The sequence below is a fragment of the Microcebus murinus genome, chromosome 24 (genome assembly GCF_040939455.1).
Source record: "Microcebus murinus isolate Inina chromosome 24, M.murinus_Inina_mat1.0, whole genome shotgun sequence".
Lineage (NCBI taxonomy): Eukaryota > Metazoa > Chordata > Mammalia > Primates > Cheirogaleidae > Microcebus > Microcebus murinus.
Genome location: NC_134127.1, coordinates 31,766,613 through 31,790,364, shown reverse-complemented (window position 1 = coordinate 31,790,364; position 23,752 = coordinate 31,766,613). Strand labels below are relative to the sequence as shown.

The 23,752-nt window shown below is 63.4% G+C and overlaps 6 non-coding genes across 6 annotated transcripts; all 6 read left to right on the top strand.

The window, feature by feature from the left end:
* Positions 1 to 280: 280 nt before the first annotated feature.
* LOC142864176 (5S ribosomal RNA) lies at positions 281 to 399 on the top strand. The gene has a single exon (XR_012914761.1). It is a non-coding gene; the product is annotated as a 5S ribosomal RNA (ribosomal RNA).
* Positions 400 to 4,194: 3,795 nt separating this feature from the next.
* On the top strand, positions 4,195 to 4,313 carry LOC142864175 (5S ribosomal RNA). The gene has a single exon (XR_012914760.1). It is a non-coding gene; the product is annotated as a 5S ribosomal RNA (ribosomal RNA).
* Positions 4,314 to 8,108: 3,795 nt separating this feature from the next.
* LOC142864174 (5S ribosomal RNA) lies at positions 8,109 to 8,227 on the top strand. Its single transcript, XR_012914759.1, has one exon. It is a non-coding gene; the product is annotated as a 5S ribosomal RNA (ribosomal RNA).
* Positions 8,228 to 12,019: 3,792 nt separating this feature from the next.
* LOC142864173 (5S ribosomal RNA) lies at positions 12,020 to 12,138 on the top strand. Its single transcript, XR_012914758.1, has one exon. It is a non-coding gene; the product is annotated as a 5S ribosomal RNA (ribosomal RNA).
* Positions 12,139 to 15,930: 3,792 nt separating this feature from the next.
* Positions 15,931 to 16,049, top strand: LOC142864172 (5S ribosomal RNA). Its single transcript, XR_012914757.1, has one exon. It is a non-coding gene; the product is annotated as a 5S ribosomal RNA (ribosomal RNA).
* Positions 16,050 to 19,838: 3,789 nt separating this feature from the next.
* Positions 19,839 to 19,957, top strand: LOC142864171 (5S ribosomal RNA). The gene has a single exon (XR_012914756.1). It is a non-coding gene; the product is annotated as a 5S ribosomal RNA (ribosomal RNA).
* The last annotated feature ends 3,795 nt before the right edge of the window (positions 19,958 to 23,752 follow it).

The following is a 23,752-nucleotide window of genomic DNA, read 5'->3' as shown; positions in this document are numbered from 1 at the left end:
GGGGCTGGGAGGGCTCCACCTTGGCGAGTCCAGCCGTGGAGGCGCATCTTGTGTGAGTGTGAGTGAGTGTGAGTGTGTGTGTGTGTGTGTATACAGAGACAGCCCCCCGCCCCGCCCCGCCCCGCCCATCACCCCCGTCCCTGGGAGCCCGCGGGACCCGGCCGGCGAACTCAACCGGCCCGGCCCGGCCCGGCGCGGGGCCTGGGGCGGGAGGCGGCGGCGGCGGGGAAGCCCAGAGAGGCTCGGCTTCTTGAGCGGGGCAGGGGCGCCCTCCGCCGCCGTCTAGGGCCACACCACCCTGAACGCCCCCGATCTCGTCTGGTCTCGGAAGCTAAGCAGGGTCGGGCCCGGTTAGTACTTGGATGGGAGACCGCCTGGGAATACCGGGTGCCACAGGCTGCTGCTTTTTTTTTTTTTTTTTTTTGCCTCTTGTTCTGTCCCCTTTCTGGGAGCGCGGCGGCGGCCCGGGGTGGGGGTCACCCCCACCCTCAGCGCCCGCCCGCGGTGCCTGGCGCCCCAGCCCGCACCGTGGGGCCTCCTCTTGTCCCAAGCCGCGACACCGCCGCCACGCGGCAGCATGCGTGGCATCTGGACTGTCAGGTCTCAGACCAAAGGTCTGCTCTGTGGGAACCGACACGCTGGAGGAAACCTTGAGAGTCTGAGAGGGGAGGGAGTTCCAGAAGAAGGCCAGGATGTCATTTTGAGGGAGTATGTGACCAGAACTCGTCCCGTTGCTTTTGGGGTTCTATGGGCTACACGCAGGAATCTTTGGTGGTGGCACCTGATGTTGGGGGATCCGGAGTCACACCCAGACCTGCTCCACAGGCCTCCTTTTACTTTTCTCTTCGGATTCATTATTTTTAAAAAGTGTCTCTTACCTCTAGGATTGCATTTTCTTTTCTCTCTCTCTTCAAGCAGATGATGGGAGTACAAGTATTCAGGTGACATGTGTTGCCCGTGCCCCCCTCCCCCCTGTGTTCTTTTTTTTTTTTTTTTGAGACAGAGTCTCGTTTTGCTGCCCAGGCTAGAGTGAGTGCCATGGCGTCAGCCTAGCTCACAGCAACCTCAATCTCCGGGCTCAAGCAATCCTGCTGCCTCAGCCTCCCGAGTAGTTGGGACTACAGGCATGCACCACCACGCCCGGCTCTGTTTTTCTATATATATTAGTTGGCCAATTAATTTCTTTCTATTTTTAGTAGAGACGGGGTCTCGCTCTTGCTCAGGCTGGTTTCGAACTCCTGACCTGGAGCAATCCGCCCGCCTCGGCCTCCCAGAGAGCTAGGATTACAGGCGTGAGCTACCGCGCCCGGCCCCCCCTGTGTTCTTATTCATATACCTCTCATGTTGTTCCAGCGTATTGTGGGGGTACCAATGTTAAGGTCGGGTGCCTTGCCCTCTCCAAGCCTCCCCCCTCGGGTCAGAGCTTCAAGTGCGCCCATCCCCCAGTCGGTGCGCACCCACCCCATGCCTAATGGATGTGTATGCCCCTCCCCTCCCCCCACCCGCCCGACACCCACCCGATGAAGGTGACTCCTCTCTGTCCACTTAGGCGTCCATCCGTTCGTACCAATTTGCTGGTGAGCGCGCTCACGTGGTGCTCGTGTGTCCATTCTTGGGATACCTGGCTTACTGGAACGGGTTCCAGCTCTGGCCAGGAGAACACGAGAGGCGCCCTCTCACCGCTGCTCCTCACAGCCGAATGGCACTCCGTGGTGTCCACGCGCCACATTTTATTCATGCACTCCTGGATGGATGGGCACTCGGGTCGCTTCCACGTCTTTGCGATTGTGAATTGTGCCCTAACTGTCACCCTAACCCTTACCCAGCCCCCGTCTCCTCTGCCCCTGCCTGACGCACTCCTCCCCGGCCAGGCCCGTCACTGTCCTGGGCCCCCGCCTGACCGGCTCCTCCCCGCCCGGCCTGTCACCGTCCTCTGCCCCTGCCTGACATGCTCCTTCCCGCCCGCCCGGCCTCTCACCGTCCTCGGCCCCTGCCTGACCGGCTCCTCCGTCGCCTGGGCCTTCCAAGGGCTTGGTGTGGACGCTGCTTCCAGGAAGCCCTCCAGAAACCCGGCAGCAGGGTGGCCGCAGCAGTCTCCAGCAGCCGTCCCTAAGTCGCGTGAGTGCGGGGGACGTGCCCCCGCTGTGCCGCGGGGGCCCAGCCTGGTGTCTTCCCTGAGGCCCTGCGGCTGCCGGCTGGGCTGCCGCTCCCCGCAAGGGGAGAGCCGCGGAGGTGGGGACCGCCTCCTGATGGGGACGTACACGCAGCTCTCCACGTCGGATTCCGGGGCTCTCTGTCCTGCCCGAAGGCCCAGCTGGCCTGCGGGTCCTTAGAGTGGCAAAAACATCCGAAAACTGAGATTGAGGGTCCGGTGGGTGTCTGCACTTTTGTGCTGGGCACCCCAGGGAGGCCCGGGGGCTGGCTGGACAACGTGGTCTGCTGGGCGGGGGGGGGGGTTGGAGGAGCAACTGATGCCCTTTGCACTTTGGGTAGCAAGAGTCTGAGGTGTCTCTGAGCCCTGTGCCCTGTGGGGGGGGGCCGGGGGGGGAGGAGGAGGAGGAGGAGGAGGAGGAGGAGGAGGTGGGAAGGGCCGGGGCCTGCAGTCGTGTTCCCGGGGTGGCACGGCAAGTGGCTTCTTCCACAGGCTGCTTGGCCTGGGCTCCCTGCACCTGGGCCTTTGGAGGACCGGCCCTGTGCTTGCCAACACTTCCTGCAGGGACCCAGAGCTGGGAGGTGGCATCTCTCAGCCCTGGGTCGGGCAGAGCCCCAGCGGGCCATGCCCACAACCTCTCTCAGCACCGGTCCCCCAGAAGGCTCCTTTGGGACCAGGATTCTCTTGCGGTGACTCTTTAAGGTCTGGCCCCTGGATGGAGGGGCACCAGGCGTAGAGGAGCAGGAAGGGGAAGGGGGTGGCCATGCGAGGGGACACTTTGAGGCCGAGTCCCAGCTTCAGCCTGATCCTCCTGGGAACCCCGCTCTGAGACCAGGAGCAGGGCTTCGCATTCCCACAGCAGCCAGTCGTGGGCTGAGGACACCTGGGGCGTTGGGAACTCCCTGGCTTCTCCTTGGTTTAACGTCTAGAGCTGCTTGTGAATCGCGCCGCCACACACACCCGAGCGCAGGTGTCTTCCGCACAGACTGCGGGCCTCGCTCTTCTGAATGCCGCTAGCTCGCCACCCACCCACGGGTGAACCTGGTCAGGGTGCTTTCTCTAAGGGGCAGACTCTTTTCCGGGCGGGCTACCGGTGTCTCTGTTTGCTCGTTTCTTTCTTCCATTTCGGGAAAGTCTTCCTTGCTGGGTGTGGAAATCTCCTATGCCTTCCCTCGCCTATTCTGTCAGCTTTCAAATTCTCTTTCAGTTGCCACCCTCACAGATGGATTAGGAAACTCTTTCCGGTGCACTCATTAGTGAAATGACCTCCAGGAAGCTGGAATCCAATATCTAATGGCCGATTTTTAGCGAGTCCACACGCCAGGGTGGTCGGGGTCCAATGCAGCCCCGGCCAGGCCCAGGCCCCTTGGACTGGGCCACAGGAGGACACGGAGGAGGGTCCCGGCCCCCACGAAGCGGTGCCGGCAGTTCTCCACGGGCTTGGGCGTTTTCCAGAGGTAGGAGATGGAGGGGACTGATTTCTTCAGCGCCCCCCAAACCACGCCACCCCACCCCACCCATGGGACACATCCCCAGAGAGAGACGCCCCAGACACTGGCTGTGCCCCAGCCCTGGCCCGGGGGAATAGGCGGCAGCCCACCCACAGGGCGAGGGGGGGGGCGCAGCTGAAAGGGGTTGTGGGGGAGGGCGGCCCCTGGCTGGGGTCAAAGGGCGAGCGTCCCGCGCGTGCGCAGTCAGCGGCAGGCAGCGACGCGCTGGGGGTGGGCAGCGGGTAGGTGAAGGAGGCCGGGCGAGGAGACGAGGGGGGCTGGGAGGGCTCCACCTTGGCGAGTCCAGCCGTGGAGGCGCATCTTGTGTGAGTGTGAGTGAGTGTGAGTGTGTGTGTGTGTGTATACAGAGACAGCCCCCCGCCCCGCCCCGCCCCGCCCATCACCCCCGTCCCTGGGAGCCCGCGGGACCCGGCCGGCGAACTCAACCGGCCCGGCCCGGCCCGGCGCGGGGCCTGGGGCGGGAGGCGGCGGCGGCGGGGAAGCCCAGAGAGGCTCGGCTTCTTGAGCGGGGCAGGGGCGCCCTCCGCCGCCGTCTAGGGCCACACCACCCTGAACGCCCCCGATCTCGTCTGGTCTCGGAAGCTAAGCAGGGTCGGGCCCGGTTAGTACTTGGATGGGAGACCGCCTGGGAATACCGGGTGCCACAGGCTGCTGCTTTTTTTTTTTTTTTTTTTTGCCTCTTGTTCTGTCCCCTTTCTGGGAGCGCGGCGGCGGCCCGGGGTGGGGGTCACCCCCACCCTCAGCGCCCGCCCGCGGTGCCTGGCGCCCCAGCCCGCACCGTGGGGCCTCCTCTTGTCCCAAGCCGCGACACCGCCGCCACGCGGCAGCATGCGTGGCATCTGGACTGTCAGGTCTCAGACCAAAGGTCTGCTCTGTGGGAACCGACACGCTGGAGGAAACCTTGAGAGTCTGAGAGGGGAGGGAGTTCCAGAAGAAGGCCAGGATGTCATTTTGAGGGAGTATGTGACCAGAACTCGTCCCGTTGCTTTTGGGGTTCTATGGGCTACACGCAGGAATCTTTGGTGGTGGCACCTGATGTTGGGGGATCCGGAGTCACACCCAGACCTGCTCCACAGGCCTCCTTTTACTTTTCTCTTCGGATTCATTATTTTTAAAAAGTGTCTCTTACCTCTAGGATTGCATTTTCTTTTCTCTCTCTCTTCAAGCAGATGATGGGAGTACAAGTATTCAGGTGACATGTGTTGCCCGTGCCCCCCTCCCCCCTGTGTTCTTTTTTTTTTTTTTTTGAGACAGAGTCTCGTTTTGCTGCCCAGGCTAGAGTGAGTGCCATGGCGTCAGCCTAGCTCACAGCAACCTCAATCTCCGGGCTCAAGCAATCCTGCTGCCTCAGCCTCCCGAGTAGTTGGGACTACAGGCATGCACCACCACGCCCGGCTCTGTTTTTCTATATATATTAGTTGGCCAATTAATTTCTTTCTATTTTTAGTAGAGACGGGGTCTCGCTCTTGCTCAGGCTGGTTTCGAACTCCTGACCTGGAGCAATCCGCCCGCCTCGGCCTCCCAGAGAGCTAGGATTACAGGCGTGAGCTACCGCGCCCGGCCCCCCCTGTGTTCTTATTCATATACCTCTCATGTTGTTCCAGCGTATTGTGGGGGTACCAATGTTAAGGTCGGGTGCCTTGCCCTCTCCAAGCCTCCCCCCTCGGGTCAGAGCTTCAAGTGCGCCCATCCCCCAGTCGGTGCGCACCCACCCCATGCCTAATGGATGTGTATGCCCCTCCCCTCCCCCCACCCGCCCGACACCCACCCGATGAAGGTGACTCCTCTCTGTCCACTTAGGCGTCCATCCGTTCGTACCAATTTGCTGGTGAGCGCGCTCACGTGGTGCTCGTGTGTCCATTCTTGGGATACCTGGCTTACTGGAACGGGTTCCAGCTCTGGCCAGGAGAACACGAGAGGCGCCCTCTCACCGCTGCTCCTCACAGCCGAATGGCACTCCGTGGTGTCCACGCGCCACATTTTATTCATGCACTCCTGGATGGATGGGCACTCGGGTCGCTTCCACGTCTTTGCGATTGTGAATTGTGCCCTAACTGTCACCCTAACCCTTACCCAGCCCCCGTCTCCTCTGCCCCTGCCTGACGCACTCCTCCCCGGCCAGGCCCGTCACTGTCCTGGGCCCCCGCCTGACCGGCTCCTCCCCGCCCGGCCTGTCACCGTCCTCTGCCCCTGCCTGACATGCTCCTTCCCGCCCGCCCGGCCTCTCACCGTCCTCGGCCCCTGCCTGACCGGCTCCTCCGTCGCCTGGGCCTTCCAAGGGCTTGGTGTGGACGCTGCTTCCAGGAAGCCCTCCAGAAACCCGGCAGCAGGGTGGCCGCAGCAGTCTCCAGCAGCCGTCCCTAAGTCGCGTGAGTGCGGGGGACGTGCCCCCGCTGTGCCGCGGGGGCCCAGCCTGGTGTCTTCCCTGAGGCCCTGCGGCTGCCGGCTGGGCTGCCGCTCCCCGCAAGGGGAGAGCCGCGGAGGTGGGGACCGCCTCCTGATGGGGACGTACACGCAGCTCTCCACGTCGGATTCCGGGGCTCTCTGTCCTGCCCGAAGGCCCAGCTGGCCTGCGGGTCCTTAGAGTGGCAAAAACATCCGAAAACTGAGATTGAGGGTCCGGTGGGTGTCTGCACTTTTGTGCTGGGCACCCCAGGGAGGCCCGGGGGCTGGCTGGACAACGTGGTCTGCTGGGCGGGGGGGGGGGGGGTTGGAGGAGCAACTGATGCCCTTTGCACTTTGGGTAGCAAGAGTCTGAGGTGTCTCTGAGCCCTGTGCCCTGTGGGGGGGGGGCCGGGGGGGGAGGAGGAGGAGGAGGAGGAGGAGGAGGTGGGAAGGGCCGGGGCCTGCAGTCGTGTTCCCGGGGTGGCACGGCAAGTGGCTTCTTCCACAGGCTGCTTGGCCTGGGCTCCCTGCACCTGGGCCTTTGGAGGACCGGCCCTGTGCTTGCCAACACTTCCTGCAGGGACCCAGAGCTGGGAGGTGGCATCTCTCAGCCCTGGGTCGGGCAGAGCCCCAGCGGGCCATGCCCACAACCTCTCTCAGCACCGGTCCCCCAGAAGGCTCCTTTGGGACCAGGATTCTCTTGCGGTGACTCTTTAAGGTCTGGCCCCTGGATGGAGGGGCACCAGGCGTAGAGGAGCAGGAAGGGGAAGGGGGTGGCCATGCGAGGGGACACTTTGAGGCCGAGTCCCAGCTTCAGCCTGATCCTCCTGGGAACCCCGCTCTGAGACCAGGAGCCGGGCTTCGCATTCCCACAGCAGCCAGTCGTGGGCTGAGGACACCTGGGGCGTTGGGAACTCCCTGGCTTCTCCTTGGTTTAACGTCTAGAGCTGCTTGTGAATCGCGCCGCCACACACACCCGAGCGCAGGTGTCTTCCGCACAGACTGCGGGCCTCGCTCTTCTGAATGCCGCTAGCTCGCCACCCACCCACGGGTGAACCTGGTCAGGGTGCTTTCTCTAAGGGGCAGACTCTTTTCCGGGCGGGCTACCGGTGTCTCTGTTTGCTCGTTTCTTTCTTCCATTTCGGGAAAGTCTTCCTTGCTGGGTGTGGAAATCTCCTATGCCTTCCCTCGCCTATTCTGTCAGCTTTCAAATTCTCTTTCAGTTGCCACCCTCACAGATGGATTAGGAAACTCTTTCCGGTGCACTCATTAGTGAAATGACCTCCAGGAAGCTGGAATCCAATATCTAATGGCCGATTTTTAGCGAGTCCACACGCCAGGGTGGTCGGGGTCCAATGCAGCCCCGGCCAGGCCCAGGCCCCTTGGACTGGGCCACAGGAGGACACGGAGGAGGGTCCCGGCCCCCACGAAGCGGTGCCGGCAGTTCTCCACGGGCTTGGGCGTTTTCCAGAGGTAGGAGATGGAGGGGACTGATTTCTTCAGCGCCCCCCAAACCACGCCACCCCACCCCACCCATGGGACACATCCCCAGAGAGAGACGCCCCAGACACTGGCTGTGCCCCAGCCCTGGCCCGGGGGAATAGGCGGCAGCCCACCCACAGGGCGAGGGGGGGGGCGCAGCTGAAAGGGGTTGTGGGGGAGGGCGGCCCCTGGCTGGGGTCAAAGGGCGAGCGTCCCGCGCGTGCGCAGTCAGCGGCAGGCAGCGACGCGCTGGGGGTGGGCAGCGGGTAGGTGAAGGAGGCCGGGCGAGGAGACGAGGGGGGCTGGGAGGGCTCCACCTTGGCGAGTCCAGCCGTGGAGGCGCATCTTGTGTGAGTGTGAGTGAGTGTGAGTGTGTGTGTGTGTGTGTATACAGAGACAGCCCCCCGCCCCGCCCCGCCCCGCCCATCACCCCCGTCCCTGGGAGCCCGCGGGACCCGGCCGGCGAACTCAACCGGCCCGGCCCGGCCCGGCGCGGGGCCTGGGGCGGGAGGCGGCGGCGGCGGGGAAGCCCAGAGAGGCTCGGCTTCTTGAGCGGGGCAGGGGCGCCCTCCGCCGCCGTCTAGGGCCACACCACCCTGAACGCCCCCGATCTCGTCTGGTCTCGGAAGCTAAGCAGGGTCGGGCCCGGTTAGTACTTGGATGGGAGACCGCCTGGGAATACCGGGTGCCACAGGCTGCTGCTTTTTTTTTTTTTTTTTTTTGCCTCTTGTTCTGTCCCCTTTCTGGGAGCGCGGCGGCGGCCCGGGGTGGGGGTCACCCCCACCCTCAGCGCCCGCCCGCGGTGCCTGGCGCCCCAGCCCGCACCGTGGGGCCTCCTCTTGTCCCAAGCCGCGACACCGCCGCCACGCGGCAGCATGCGTGGCATCTGGACTGTCAGGTCTCAGACCAAAGGTCTGCTCTGTGGGAACCGACACGCTGGAGGAAACCTTGAGAGTCTGAGAGGGGAGGGAGTTCCAGAAGAAGGCCAGGATGTCATTTTGAGGGAGTATGTGACCAGAACTCGTCCCGTTGCTTTTGGGGTTCTATGGGCTACACGCAGGAATCTTTGGTGGTGGCACCTGATGTTGGGGGATCCGGAGTCACACCCAGACCTGCTCCACAGGCCTCCTTTTACTTTTCTCTTCGGATTCATTATTTTTAAAAAGTGTCTCTTACCTCTAGGATTGCATTTTCTTTTCTCTCTCTCTTCAAGCAGATGATGGGAGTACAAGTATTCAGGTGACATGTGTTGCCCGTGCCCCCCTCCCCCCTGTGTTCTTTTTTTTTTTTTTTTGAGACAGAGTCTCGTTTTGCTGCCCAGGCTAGAGTGAGTGCCATGGCGTCAGCCTAGCTCACAGCAACCTCAATCTCCGGGCTCAAGCAATCCTGCTGCCTCAGCCTCCCGAGTAGTTGGGACTACAGGCATGCACCACCACGCCCGGCTCTGTTTTTCTATATATATTAGTTGGCCAATTAATTTCTTTCTATTTTTAGTAGAGACGGGGTCTCGCTCTTGCTCAGGCTGGTTTCGAACTCCTGACCTGGAGCAATCCGCCCGCCTCGGCCTCCCAGAGAGCTAGGATTACAGGCGTGAGCTACCGCGCCCGGCCCCCCCTGTGTTCTTATTCATATACCTCTCATGTTGTTCCAGCGTATTGTGGGGGTACCAATGTTAAGGTCGGGTGCCTTGCCCTCTCCAAGCCTCCCCCCTCGGGTCAGAGCTTCAAGTGCGCCCATCCCCCAGTCGGTGCGCACCCACCCCATGCCTAATGGATGTGTATGCCCCTCCCCTCCCCCCACCCGCCCGACACCCACCCGATGAAGGTGACTCCTCTCTGTCCACTTAGGCGTCCATCCGTTCGTACCAATTTGCTGGTGAGCGCGCTCACGTGGTGCTCGTGTGTCCATTCTTGGGATACCTGGCTTACTGGAACGGGTTCCAGCTCTGGCCAGGAGAACACGAGAGGCGCCCTCTCACCGCTGCTCCTCACAGCCGAATGGCACTCCGTGGTGTCCACGCGCCACATTTTATTCATGCACTCCTGGATGGATGGGCACTCGGGTCGCTTCCACGTCTTTGCGATTGTGAATTGTGCCCTAACTGTCACCCTAACCCTTACCCAGCCCCCGTCTCCTCTGCCCCTGCCTGACGCACTCCTCCCCGGCCAGGCCCGTCACTGTCCTGGGCCCCCGCCTGACCGGCTCCTCCCCGCCCGGCCTGTCACCGTCCTCTGCCCCTGCCTGACATGCTCCTTCCCGCCCGCCCGGCCTCTCACCGTCCTCGGCCCCTGCCTGACCGGCTCCTCCGTCGCCTGGGCCTTCCAAGGGCTTGGTGTGGACGCTGCTTCCAGGAAGCCCTCCAGAAACCCGGCAGCAGGGTGGCCGCAGCAGTCTCCAGCAGCCGTCCCTAAGTCGCGTGAGTGCGGGGGACGTGCCCCCGCTGTGCCGCGGGGGCCCAGCCTGGTGTCTTCCCTGAGGCCCTGCGGCTGCCGGCTGGGCTGCCGCTCCCCGCAAGGGGAGAGCCGCGGAGGTGGGGACCGCCTCCTGATGGGGACGTACACGCAGCTCTCCACGTCGGATTCCGGGGCTCTCTGTCCTGCCCGAAGGCCCAGCTGGCCTGCGGGTCCTTAGAGTGGCAAAAACATCCGAAAACTGAGATTGAGGGTCCGGTGGGTGTCTGCACTTTTGTGCTGGGCACCCCAGGGAGGCCCGGGGGCTGGCTGGACAACGTGGTCTGCTGGGCGGGGGGGGGGGGGGTTGGAGGAGCAACTGATGCCCTTTGCACTTTGGGTAGCAAGAGTCTGAGGTGTCTCTGAGCCCTGTGCCCTGTGGGGGGGGGGCCGGGGGGGGAGGAGGAGGAGGAGGAGGAGGAGGAGGTGGGAAGGGCCGGGGCCTGCAGTCGTGTTCCCGGGGTGGCACGGCAAGTGGCTTCTTCCACAGGCTGCTTGGCCTGGGCTCCCTGCACCTGGGCCTTTGGAGGACCGGCCCTGTGCTTGCCAACACTTCCTGCAGGGACCCAGAGCTGGGAGGTGGCATCTCTCAGCCCTGGGTCGGGCAGAGCCCCAGCGGGCCATGCCCACAACCTCTCTCAGCACCGGTCCCCCAGAAGGCTCCTTTGGGACCAGGATTCTCTTGCGGTGACTCTTTAAGGTCTGGCCCCTGGATGGAGGGGCACCAGGCGTAGAGGAGCAGGAAGGGGAAGGGGGTGGCCATGCGAGGGGACACTTTGAGGCCGAGTCCCAGCTTCAGCCTGATCCTCCTGGGAACCCCGCTCTGAGACCAGGAGCCGGGCTTCGCATTCCCACAGCAGCCAGTCGTGGGCTGAGGACACCTGGGGCGTTGGGAACTCCCTGGCTTCTCCTTGGTTTAACGTCTAGAGCTGCTTGTGAATCGCGCCGCCACACACACCCGAGCGCAGGTGTCTTCCGCACAGACTGCGGGCCTCGCTCTTCTGAATGCCGCTAGCTCGCCACCCACCCACGGGTGAACCTGGTCAGGGTGCTTTCTCTAAGGGGCAGACTCTTTTCCGGGCGGGCTACCGGTGTCTCTGTTTGCTCGTTTCTTTCTTCCATTTCGGGAAAGTCTTCCTTGCTGGGTGTGGAAATCTCCTATGCCTTCCCTCGCCTATTCTGTCAGCTTTCAAATTCTCTTTCAGTTGCCACCCTCACAGATGGATTAGGAAACTCTTTCCGGTGCACTCATTAGTGAAATGACCTCCAGGAAGCTGGAATCCAATATCTAATGGCCGATTTTTAGCGAGTCCACACGCCAGGGTGGTCGGGGTCCAATGCAGCCCCGGCCAGGCCCAGGCCCCTTGGACTGGGCCACAGGAGGACACGGAGGAGGGTCCCGGCCCCCACGAAGCGGTGCCGGCAGTTCTCCACGGGCTTGGGCGTTTTCCAGAGGTAGGAGATGGAGGGGACTGATTTCTTCAGCGCCCCCCAAACCACGCCACCCCACCCCACCCATGGGACACATCCCCAGAGAGAGACGCCCCAGACACTGGCTGTGCCCCAGCCCTGGCCCGGGGGAATAGGCGGCAGCCCACCCACAGGGCGAGGGGGGGGGCGCAGCTGAAAGGGGTTGTGGGGGAGGGCGGCCCCTGGCTGGGGTCAAAGGGCGAGCGTCCCGCGCGTGCGCAGTCAGCGGCAGGCAGCGACGCGCTGGGGGTGGGCAGCGGGTAGGTGAAGGAGGCCGGGCGAGGAGACGAGGGGGGCTGGGAGGGCTCCACCTTGGCGAGTCCAGCCGTGGAGGCGCATCTTGTGTGAGTGTGAGTGAGTGTGAGTGTGTGTGTGTGTGTGTATACAGAGACAGCCCCCCGCCCCGCCCCGCCCCGCCCATCACCCCCGTCCCTGGGAGCCCGCGGGACCCGGCCGGCGAACTCAACCGGCCCGGCCCGGCCCGGCGCGGGGCCTGGGGCGGGAGGCGGCGGCGGGGAAGCCCAGAGAGGCTCGGCTTCTTGAGCGGGGCAGGGGCGCCCTCCGCCGCCGTCTAGGGCCACACCACCCTGAACGCCCCCGATCTCGTCTGGTCTCGGAAGCTAAGCAGGGTCGGGCCCGGTTAGTACTTGGATGGGAGACCGCCTGGGAATACCGGGTGCCACAGGCTGCTGCTTTTTTTTTTTTTTTTTTTTGCCTCTTGTTCTGTCCCCTTTCTGGGAGCGCGGCGGCGGCCCGGGGTGGGGGTCACCCCCACCCTCAGCGCCCGCCCGCGGTGCCTGGCGCCCCAGCCCGCACCGTGGGGCCTCCTCTTGTCCCAAGCCGCGACACCGCCGCCACGCGGCAGCATGCGTGGCATCTGGACTGTCAGGTCTCAGACCAAAGGTCTGCTCTGTGGGAACCGACACGCTGGAGGAAACCTTGAGAGTCTGAGAGGGGAGGGAGTTCCAGAAGAAGGCCAGGATGTCATTTTGAGGGAGTATGTGACCAGAACTCGTCCCGTTGCTTTTGGGGTTCTATGGGCTACACGCAGGAATCTTTGGTGGTGGCACCTGATGTTGGGGGATCCGGAGTCACACCCAGACCTGCTCCACAGGCCTCCTTTTACTTTTCTCTTCGGATTCATTATTTTTAAAAAGTGTCTCTTACCTCTAGGATTGCATTTTCTTTTCTCTCTCTCTTCAAGCAGATGATGGGAGTACAAGTATTCAGGTGACATGTGTTGCCCGTGCCCCCCTCCCCCCTGTGTTCTTTTTTTTTTTTTTTTGAGACAGAGTCTCGTTTTGCTGCCCAGGCTAGAGTGAGTGCCATGGCGTCAGCCTAGCTCACAGCAACCTCAATCTCCGGGCTCAAGCAATCCTGCTGCCTCAGCCTCCCGAGTAGTTGGGACTACAGGCATGCACCACCACGCCCGGCTCTGTTTTTCTATATATATTAGTTGGCCAATTAATTTCTTTCTATTTTTAGTAGAGACGGGGTCTCGCTCTTGCTCAGGCTGGTTTCGAACTCCTGACCTGGAGCAATCCGCCCGCCTCGGCCTCCCAGAGAGCTAGGATTACAGGCGTGAGCTACCGCGCCCGGCCCCCCCTGTGTTCTTATTCATATACCTCTCATGTTGTTCCAGCGTATTGTGGGGGTACCAATGTTAAGGTCGGGTGCCTTGCCCTCTCCAAGCCTCCCCCCTCGGGTCAGAGCTTCAAGTGCGCCCATCCCCCAGTCGGTGCGCACCCACCCCATGCCTAATGGATGTGTATGCCCCTCCCCTCCCCCCACCCGCCCGACACCCACCCGATGAAGGTGACTCCTCTCTGTCCACTTAGGCGTCCATCCGTTCGTACCAATTTGCTGGTGAGCGCGCTCACGTGGTGCTCGTGTGTCCATTCTTGGGATACCTGGCTTACTGGAACGGGTTCCAGCTCTGGCCAGGAGAACACGAGAGGCGCCCTCTCACCGCTGCTCCTCACAGCCGAATGGCACTCCGTGGTGTCCACGCGCCACATTTTATTCATGCACTCCTGGATGGATGGGCACTCGGGTCGCTTCCACGTCTTTGCGATTGTGAATTGTGCCCTAACTGTCACCCTAACCCTTACCCAGCCCCCGTCTCCTCTGCCCCTGCCTGACGCACTCCTCCCCGGCCAGGCCCGTCACTGTCCTGGGCCCCCGCCTGACCGGCTCCTCCCCGCCCGGCCTGTCACCGTCCTCTGCCCCTGCCTGACATGCTCCTTCCCGCCCGCCCGGCCTCTCACCGTCCTCGGCCCCTGCCTGACCGGCTCCTCCGTCGCCTGGGCCTTCCAAGGGCTTGGTGTGGACGCTGCTTCCAGGAAGCCCTCCAGAAACCCGGCAGCAGGGTGGCCGCAGCAGTCTCCAGCAGCCGTCCCTAAGTCGCGTGAGTGCGGGGGACGTGCCCCCGCTGTGCCGCGGGGGCCCAGCCTGGTGTCTTCCCTGAGGCCCTGCGGCTGCCGGCTGGGCTGCCGCTCCCCGCAAGGGGAGAGCCGCGGAGGTGGGGACCGCCTCCTGATGGGGACGTACACGCAGCTCTCCACGTCGGATTCCGGGGCTCTCTGTCCTGCCCGAAGGCCCAGCTGGCCTGCGGGTCCTTAGAGTGGCAAAAACATCCGAAAACTGAGATTGAGGGTCCGGTGGGTGTCTGCACTTTTGTGCTGGGCACCCCAGGGAGGCCCGGGGGCTGGCTGGACAACGTGGTCTGCTGGGCGGGGGGGGGGGGGTTGGAGGAGCAACTGATGCCCTTTGCACTTTGGGTAGCAAGAGTCTGAGGTGTCTCTGAGCCCTGTGCCCTGTGGGGGGGGGGCCGGGGGGGGAGGAGGAGGAGGAGGAGGAGGAGGAGGTGGGAAGGGCCGGGGCCTGCAGTCGTGTTCCCGGGGTGGCACGGCAAGTGGCTTCTTCCACAGGCTGCTTGGCCTGGGCTCCCTGCACCTGGGCCTTTGGAGGACCGGCCCTGTGCTTGCCAACACTTCCTGCAGGGACCCAGAGCTGGGAGGTGGCATCTCTCAGCCCTGGGTCGGGCAGAGCCCCAGCGGGCCATGCCCACAACCTCTCTCAGCACCGGTCCCCCAGAAGGCTCCTTTGGGACCAGGATTCTCTTGCGGTGACTCTTTAAGGTCTGGCCCCTGGATGGAGGGGCACCAGGCGTAGAGGAGCAGGAAGGGGAAGGGGGTGGCCATGCGAGGGGACACTTTGAGGCCGAGTCCCAGCTTCAGCCTGATCCTCCTGGGAACCCCGCTCTGAGACCAGGAGCCGGGCTTCGCATTCCCACAGCAGCCAGTCGTGGGCTGAGGACACCTGGGGCGTTGGGAACTCCCTGGCTTCTCCTTGGTTTAACGTCTAGAGCTGCTTGTGAATCGCGCCGCCACACACACCCGAGCGCAGGTGTCTTCCGCACAGACTGCGGGCCTCGCTCTTCTGAATGCCGCTAGCTCGCCACCCACCCACGGGTGAACCTGGTCAGGGTGCTTTCTCTAAGGGGCAGACTCTTTTCCGGGCGGGCTACCGGTGTCTCTGTTTGCTCGTTTCTTTCTTCCATTTCGGGAAAGTCTTCCTTGCTGGGTGTGGAAATCTCCTATGCCTTCCCTCGCCTATTCTGTCAGCTTTCAAATTCTCTTTCAGTTGCCACCCTCACAGATGGATTAGGAAACTCTTTGCGGTGCACTCATTAGTGAAATGACCTCCAGGAAGCTGGAATCCAATATCTAATGGCCGATTTTTAGCGAGTCCACACGCCAGGGTGGTCGGGGTCCAATGCAGCCCCGGCCAGGCCCAGGCCCCTTGGACTGGGCCACAGGAGGACACGGAGGAGGGTCCCGGCCCCCACGAAGCGGTGCCGGCAGTTCTCCACGGGCTTGGGCGTTTTCCAGAGGTAGGAGATGGAGGGGACTGATTTCTTCAGCGCCCCCCAAACCACGCCACCCCACCCCACCCATGGGACACATCCCCAGAGAGAGACGCCCCAGACACTGGCTGTGCCCCAGCCCTGGCCCGGGGGAATAGGCGGCAGCCCACCCACAGGGCGAGGGGGGGGGCGCAGCTGAAAGGGGTTGTGGGGGAGGGCGGCCCCTGGCTGGGGTCAAAGGGCGAGCGTCCCGCGCGTGCGCAGTCAGCGGCAGGCAGCGACGCGCTGGGGGTGGGCAGCGGGTAGGTGAAGGAGGCCGGGCGAGGAGACGAGGGGGGCTGGGAGGGCTCCACCTTGGCGAGTCCAGCCGTGGAGGCGCATCTTGTGTGAGTGTGAGTGAGTGTGAGTGTGTGTGTGTGTGTATACAGAGACAGCCCCCCGCCCCGCCCCGCCCCGCCCATCACCCCCGTCCCTGGGAGCCCGCGGGACCCGGCCGGCGAACTCAACCGGCCCGGCCCGGCCCGGCGCGGGGCCTGGGGCGGGAGGCGGCGGCGGCGGGGAAGCCCAGAGAGGCTCGGCTTCTTGAGCGGGGCAGGGGCGCCCTCCGCCGCCGTCTAGGGCCACACCACCCTGAACGCCCCCGATCTCGTCTGGTCTCGGAAGCTAAGCAGGGTCGGGCCCGGTTAGTACTTGGATGGGAGACCGCCTGGGAATACCGGGTGCCACAGGCTGCTGCTTTTTTTTTTTTTTTTTTTTGCCTCTTGTTCTGTCCCCTTTCTGGGAGCGCGGCGGCGGCCCGGGGTGGGGGTCACCCCCACCCTCAGCGCCCGCCCGCGGTGCCTGGCGCCCCAGCCCGCACCGTGGGGCCTCCTCTTGTCCCAAGCCGCGACACCGCCGCCACGCGGCAGCATGCGTGGCATCTGGACTGTCAGGTCTCAGACCAAAGGTCTGCTCTGTGGGAACCGACACGCTGGAGGAAACCTTGAGAGTCTGAGAGGGGAGGGAGTTCCAGAAGAAGGCCAGGATGTCATTTTGAGGGAGTATGTGACCAGAACTCGTCCCGTTGCTTTTGGGGTTCTATGGGCTACACGCAGGAATCTTTGGTGGTGGCACCTGATGTTGGGGGATCCGGAGTCACACCCAGACCTGCTCCACAGGCCTCCTTTTACTTTTCTCTTCGGATTCATTATTTTTAAAAAGTGTCTCTTACCTCTAGGATTGCATTTTCTTTTCTCTCTCTCTTCAAGCAGATGATGGGAGTACAAGTATTCAGGTGACATGTGTTGCCCGTGCCCCCCTCCCCCCTGTGTTCTTTTTTTTTTTTTTTTGAGACAGAGTCTCGTTTTGCTGCCCAGGCTAGAGTGAGTGCCATGGCGTCAGCCTAGCTCACAGCAACCTCAATCTCCGGGCTCAAGCAATCCTGCTGCCTCAGCCTCCCGAGTAGTTGGGACTACAGGCATGCACCACCACGCCCGGCTCTGTTTTTCTATATATATTAGTTGGCCAATTAATTTCTTTCTATTTTTAGTAGAGACGGGGTCTCGCTCTTGCTCAGGCTGGTTTCGAACTCCTGACCTGGAGCAATCCGCCCGCCTCGGCCTCCCAGAGAGCTAGGATTACAGGCGTGAGCTACCGCGCCCGGCCCCCCCTGTGTTCTTATTCATATACCTCTCATGTTGTTCCAGCGTATTGTGGGGGTACCAATGTTAAGGTCGGGTGCCTTGCCCTCTCCAAGCCTCCCCCCTCGGGTCAGAGCTTCAAGTGCGCCCATCCCCCAGTCGGTGCGCACCCACCCCATGCCTAATGGATGTGTATGCCCCTCCCCTCCCCCCACCCGCCCGACACCCACCCGATGAAGGTGACTCCTCTCTGTCCACTTAGGCGTCCATCCGTTCGTACCAATTTGCTGGTGAGCGCGCTCACGTGGTGCTCGTGTGTCCATTCTTGGGATACCTGGCTTACTGGAACGGGTTCCAGCTCTGGCCAGGAGAACACGAGAGGCGCCCTCTCACCGCTGCTCCTCACAGCCGAATGGCACTCCGTGGTGTCCACGCGCCACATTTTATTCATGCACTCCTGGATGGATGGGCACTCGGGTCGCTTCCACGTCTTTGCGATTGTGAATTGTGCCCTAACTGTCACCCTAACCCTTACCCAGCCCCCGTCTCCTCTGCCCCTGCCTGACGCACTCCTCCCCGGCCAGGCCCGTCACTGTCCTGGGCCCCCGCCTGACCGGCTCCTCCCCGCCCGGCCTGTCACCGTCCTCTGCCCCTGCCTGACATGCTCCTTCCCGCCCGCCCGGCCTCTCACCGTCCTCGGCCCCTGCCTGACCGGCTCCTCCGTCGCCTGGGCCTTCCAAGGGCTTGGTGTGGACGCTGCTTCCAGGAAGCCCTCCAGAAACCCGGCAGCAGGGTGGCCGCAGCAGTCTCCAGCAGCCGTCCCTAAGTCGCGTGAGTGCGGGGGACGTGCCCCCGCTGTGCCGCGGGGGCCCAGCCTGGTGTCTTCCCTGAGGCCCTGCGGCTGCCGGCTGGGCTGCCGCTCCCCGCAAGGGGAGAGCCGCGGAGGTGGGGACCGCCTCCTGATGGGGACGTACACGCAGCTCTCCACGTCGGATTCCGGGGCTCTCTGTCCTGCCCGAAGGCCCAGCTGGCCTGCGGGTCCTTAGAGTGGCAAAAACATCCGAAAACTGAGATTGAGGGTCCGGTGGGTGTCTGCACTTTTGTGCTGGGCACCCCAGGGAGGCCCGGGGGCTGGCTGGACAACGTGGTCTGCTGGGCGGGGGGGGGGGTTGGAGGAGCAACTGATGCCCTTTGCACTTTGGGTAGCAAGAGTCTGAGGTGTCTCTGAGCCCTGTGCCCTGTGGGGGGGGGCCGGGGGGGGAGGAGGAGGAGGAGGAGGAGGAGGAGGTGGGAAGGGCCGGGGCCTGCAGTCGTGTTCCCGGGGTGGCACGGCAAGTGGCTTCTTCCACAGGCTGCTTGGCCTGGGCTCCCTGCACCTGGGCCTTTGGAGGACCGGCCCTGTGCTTGCCAACACTTCCTGCAGGGACCCAGAGCTGGGAGGTGGCATCTCTCAGCCCTGGGTCGGGCAGAGCCCCAGCGGGCCATGCCCACAACCTCTCTCAGCACCGGTCCCCCAGAAGGCTCCTTTGGGACCAGGATTCTCTTGCGGTGACTCTTTAAGGTCTGGCCCCTGGATGGAGGGGCACCAGGCGTAGAGGAGCAGGAAGGGGAAGGGGGTGGCCATGCGAGGGGACACTTTGAGGCCGAGTCCCAGCTTCAGCCTGATCCTCCTGGGAACCCCGCTCTGAGACCAGGAGCCGGGCTTCGCATTCCCACAGCAGCCAGTCGTGGGCTGAGGACACCTGGGGCGTTGGGAACTCCCTGGCTTCTCCTTGGTTTAACGTCTAGAGCTGCTTGTGAATCGCGCCGCCACACACACCCGAGCGCAGGTGTCTTCCGCACAGACTGCGGGCCTCGCTCTTCTGAATGCCGCTAGCTCGCCACCCACCCACGGGTGAACCTGGTCAGGGTGCTTTCTCTCAGGGGCAGACTCTTTTCCGGGCGGGCTACCGGTGTCTCTGTTTGCTCGTTTCTTTCTTCCATTTCGGGAAAGTCTTCCTTGCTGGGTGTGGAAATCTCCTATGCCTTCCCTCGCCTATTCTGTCAGCTTTCAAATTCTCTTTCAGTTGCCACCCTCACAGATGGATTAGGAAACTCTTTCCGGTGCACTCATTAGTGAAATGACCTCCAGGAAGCTGGAATCCAATATCTAATGGCCGATTTTTAGCGAGTCCACACGCCAGGGTGGTCGGGGTCCAATGCAGCCCCGGCCAGGCCCAGGCCCCTTGGACTGGGCCACAGGAGGACACGGAGGAGGGTCCCGGCCCCCACGAAGCGGTGCCGGCAGTTCTCCACGGGCTTGGGCGTTTTCCAGAGGTAGGAGATGGAGGGGACTGATTTCTTCAGCGCCCCCCAAACCACGCCACCCCACCCCACCCATGGGACACATCCCCAGAGAGAGACGCCCCAGACACTGGCTGTGCCCCAGCCCTGGCCCGGGGGAATAGGCGGCAGCCCACCCACAGGGCGAGGGGGGGGGCGCAGCTGAAAGGGGTTGTGGGGGAGGGCGGCCCCTGGCTGGGGTCAAAGGGCGAGCGTCCCGCGCGTGCGCAGTCAGCGGCAGGCAGCGACGCGCTGGGGGTGGGCAGCGGGTAGGTGAAGGAGGCCGGGCGAGGAGACGAGGGGGGCTGGGAGGGCTCCACCTTGGCGAGTCCAGCCGTGGAGGCGCATCTTGTGTGAGTGTGAGTGAGTGTGAGTGTGTGTGTGTGTGTATACAGAGACAGCCCCCCGCCCCGCCCCGCCCCGCCCATCACCCCCGTCCCTGGGAGCCCGCGGGACCCGGCCGGCGAACTCAACCGGCCCGGCCCGGCCCGGCGCGGGGCCTGGGGCGGGAGGCGGCGGCGGCGGGGAAGCCCAGAGAGGCTCGGCTTCTTGAGCGGGGCAGGGGCGCCCTCCGCCGCCGTCTAGGGCCACACCACCCTGAACGCCCCCGATCTCGTCTGGTCTCGGAAGCTAAGCAGGGTCGGGCCCGGTTAGTACTTGGATGGGAGACCGCCTGGGAATACCGGGTGCCACAGGCTGCTGCTTTTTTTTTTTTTTTTTTTTGCCTCTTGTTCTGTCCCCTTTCTGGGAGCGCGGCGGCGGCCCGGGGTGGGGGTCACCCCCACCCTCAGCGCCCGCCCGCGGTGCCTGGCGCCCCAGCCCGCACCGTGGGGCCTCCTCTTGTCCCAAGCCGCGACACCGCCGCCACGCGGCAGCATGCGTGGCATCTGGACTGTCAGGTCTCAGACCAAAGGTCTGCTCTGTGGGAACCGACACGCTGGAGGAAACCTTGAGAGTCTGAGAGGGGAGGGAGTTCCAGAAGAAGGCCAGGATGTCATTTTGAGGGAGTATGTGACCAGAACTCGTCCCGTTGCTTTTGGGGTTCTATGGGCTACACGCAGGAATCTTTGGTGGTGGCACCTGATGTTGGGGGATCCGGAGTCACACCCAGACCTGCTCCACAGGCCTCCTTTTACTTTTCTCTTCGGATTCATTATTTTTAAAAAGTGTCTCTTACCTCTAGGATTGCATTTTCTTTTCTCTCTCTCTTCAAGCAGATGATGGGAGTACAAGTATTCAGGTGACATGTGTTGCCCGTGCCCCCCTCCCCCCTGTGTTCTTTTTTTTTTTTTTTTGAGACAGAGTCTCGTTTTGCTGCCCAGGCTAGAGTGAGTGCCATGGCGTCAGCCTAGCTCACAGCAACCTCAATCTCCGGGCTCAAGCAATCCTGCTGCCTCAGCCTCCCGAGTAGTTGGGACTACAGGCATGCACCACCACGCCCGGCTCTGTTTTTCTATATATATTAGTTGGCCAATTAATTTCTTTCTATTTTTAGTAGAGACGGGGTCTCGCTCTTGCTCAGGCTGGTTTCGAACTCCTGACCTGGAGCAATCCGCCCGCCTCGGCCTCCCAGAGAGCTAGGATTACAGGCGTGAGCTACCGCGCCCGGCCCCCCCTGTGTTCTTATTCATATACCTCTCATGTTGTTCCAGCGTATTGTGGGGGTACCAATGTTAAGGTCGGGTGCCTTGCCCTCTCCAAGCCTCCCCCCTCGGGTCAGAGCTTCAAGTGCGCCCATCCCCCAGTCGGTGCGCACCCACCCCATGCCTAATGGATGTGTATGCCCCTCCCCTCCCCCCACCCGCCCGACACCCACCCGATGAAGGTGACTCCTCTCCGTCCACTTAGGCGTCCATCCGTTCGTACCAATTTGCTGGTGAGCGCGCTCACGTGGTGCTCGTGTGTCCATTCTTGGGATACCTGGCTTACTGGAACGGGTTCCAGCTCTGGCCAGGAGAACACGAGAGGCGCCCTCTCACCGCTGCTCCTCACAGCCGAATGGCACTCCGTGGTGTCCACGCGCCACATTTTATTCATGCACTCCTGGATGGATGGGCACTCGGGTCGCTTCCACGTCTTTGCGATTGTGAATTGTGCCCTAACTGTCACCCTAACCCTTACCCAGCCCCCGTCTCCTCTGCCCCTGCCTGACGCACTCCTCCCCGGCCAGGCCCGTCACTGTCCTGGGCCCCCGCCTGACCGGCTCCTCCCCGCCCGGCCTGTCACCGTCCTCTGCCCCTGCCTGACATGCTCCTTCCCGCCCGCCCGGCCTCTCACCGTCCTCGGCCCCTGCCTGACCGGCTCCTCCGTCGCCTGGGCCTTCCAAGGGCTTGGTGTGGACGCTGCTTCCAGGAAGCCCTCCAGAAACCCGGCAGCAGGGTGGCCGCAGCAGTCTCCAGCAGCCGTCCCTAAGTCGCGTGAGTGCGGGGGACGTGCCCCCGCTGTGCCGCGGGGGCCCAGCCTGGTGTCTTCCCTGAGGCCCTGCGGCTGCCGGCTGGGCTGCCGCTCCCCGCAAGGGGAGAGCCGCGGAGGTGGGGACCGCCTCCTGATGGGGACGTACACGCAGCTCTCCACGTCGGATTCCGGGGCTCTCTGTCCTGCCCGAAGGCCCAGCTGGCCTGCGGGTCCTTAGAGTGGCAAAAACATCCGAAAACTGAGATTGAGGGTCCGGTGGGTGTCTGCACTTTTGTGCTGGGCACCCCAGGGAGGCCCGGGGGCTGGCTGGACAACGTGGTCTGCTGGGCGGGGGGGGGGGTTGGAGGAGCAACTGATGCCCTTTGCACTTTGGGTAGCAAGAGTCTGAGGTGTCTCTGAGCCCTGTGCCCTGTGGGGGGGGGGCCGGGGGGGGAGGAGGAGGAGGAGGAGGAGGAGGAGGAGGAGGTGGGAAGGGCCGGGGCCTGCAGTCGTGTTCCCGGGGTGGCACGGCAAGTGGCTTCTTCCACAGGCTGCTTGGCCTGGGCTCCCTGCACCTGGGCCTTTGGAGGACCGGCCCTGTGCTTGCCAACACTTCCTGCAGGGACCCAGAGCTGGGAGGTGGCATCTCTCAGCCCTGGGTCGGGCAGAGCCCCAGCGGGCCATGCCCACAACCTCTCTCAGCACCGGTCCCCCAGAAGGCTCCTTTGGGACCAGGATTCTCTTGCGGTGACTCTTTAAGGTCTGGCCCCTGGATGGAGGGGCACCAGGCGTAGAGGAGCAGGAAGGGGAAGGGGGTGGCCATGCGAGGGGACACTTTGAGGCCGAGTCCCAGCTTCAGCCTGATCCTCCTGGGAACCCCGCTCTGAGACCAGGAGCCGGGCTTCGCATTCCCACAGCAGCCAGTCGTGGGCTGAGGACACCTGGGGCGTTGGGAACTCCCTGGCTTCTCCTTGGTTTAACGTCTAGAGCTGCTTGTGAATCGCGCCGCCACACACACCCGAGCGCAGGTGTCTTCCGCACAGACTGCGGGCCTCGCTCTTCTGAATGCCGCTAGCTCGCCACCCACCCACGGGTGAACCTGGTCAGGGTGCTTTCTCTAAGGGGCAGACTCTTTTCCGGGCGGGCTACCGGTGTCTCTGTTTGCTCGTTTCTTTCTTCCATTTCGGGAAAGTCTTCCTTGCTGGGTGTGGAAATCTCCTATGCCTTCCCTCGCCTATTCTGTCAGCTTTCAAATTCTCTTTCAGTTGCCACCCTCACAGATGGATTAGGAAACTCTTTCCGGTGCACTCATTAGTGAAATGACCTCCAGGAAGCTGGAATCCAATATCTAATGGCCGATTTTAGCGAGTCCACACGCCAGGGTGGTCGGGGTCCAATGCAGCCCCGGCCAGGCCCAGGCCCCTTGGACTGGGCCACAGGAGGACACGGAGGAGGGTCCCGGCCCCCACGAAGCGGTGCCGGCAGTTCTCCACGGGCTTGGGCGTTTTCCAGAGGTAGGAGATGGAGGGGACTGATTTCTTCAGCGCCCCCCAAACCACGCCACCCCACCCCACCCATGGGACACATCCCCAGAGAGAGACGCCCCAGACACTGGCTGTGCCCCAGCCCTGGCCCGGGGGAATAGGCGGCAGCCCACCCACAGGGCGAGGGGGGGGGCGCAGCTGAAAGGGGTTGTGGGGGAGGGCGGCCCCTGGCTGGGGTCAAAGGGCGAGCGTCCCGCGCGTGCGCAGTCAGCGGCAGGCAGCGACGCGCTGGGGGTGGGCAGCGGGTAGGTGAAGGAGGCCGGGCGAGGAGACGAGGGGGGCTGGGAGGGCTCCACCTTGGCGAGTCCAGCCGTGGAGGCGCATCTTGTGTGAGTGTGAGTGAGTGTGAGTGTGTGTGTGTGTGTATACAGAGACAGCCCCCCGCCCCGCCCCGCCCCGCCCATCACCCCCGTCCCTGGGAGCCCGCGGGACCCGGCCGGCGAACTCAACCGGCCCGGCCCGGCCCGGCGCGGGGCCTGGGGCGGGAGGCGGCGGCGGCGGGGAAGCCCAGAGAGGCTCGGCTTCTTGAGCGGGGCAGGGGCGCCCTCCGCCGCC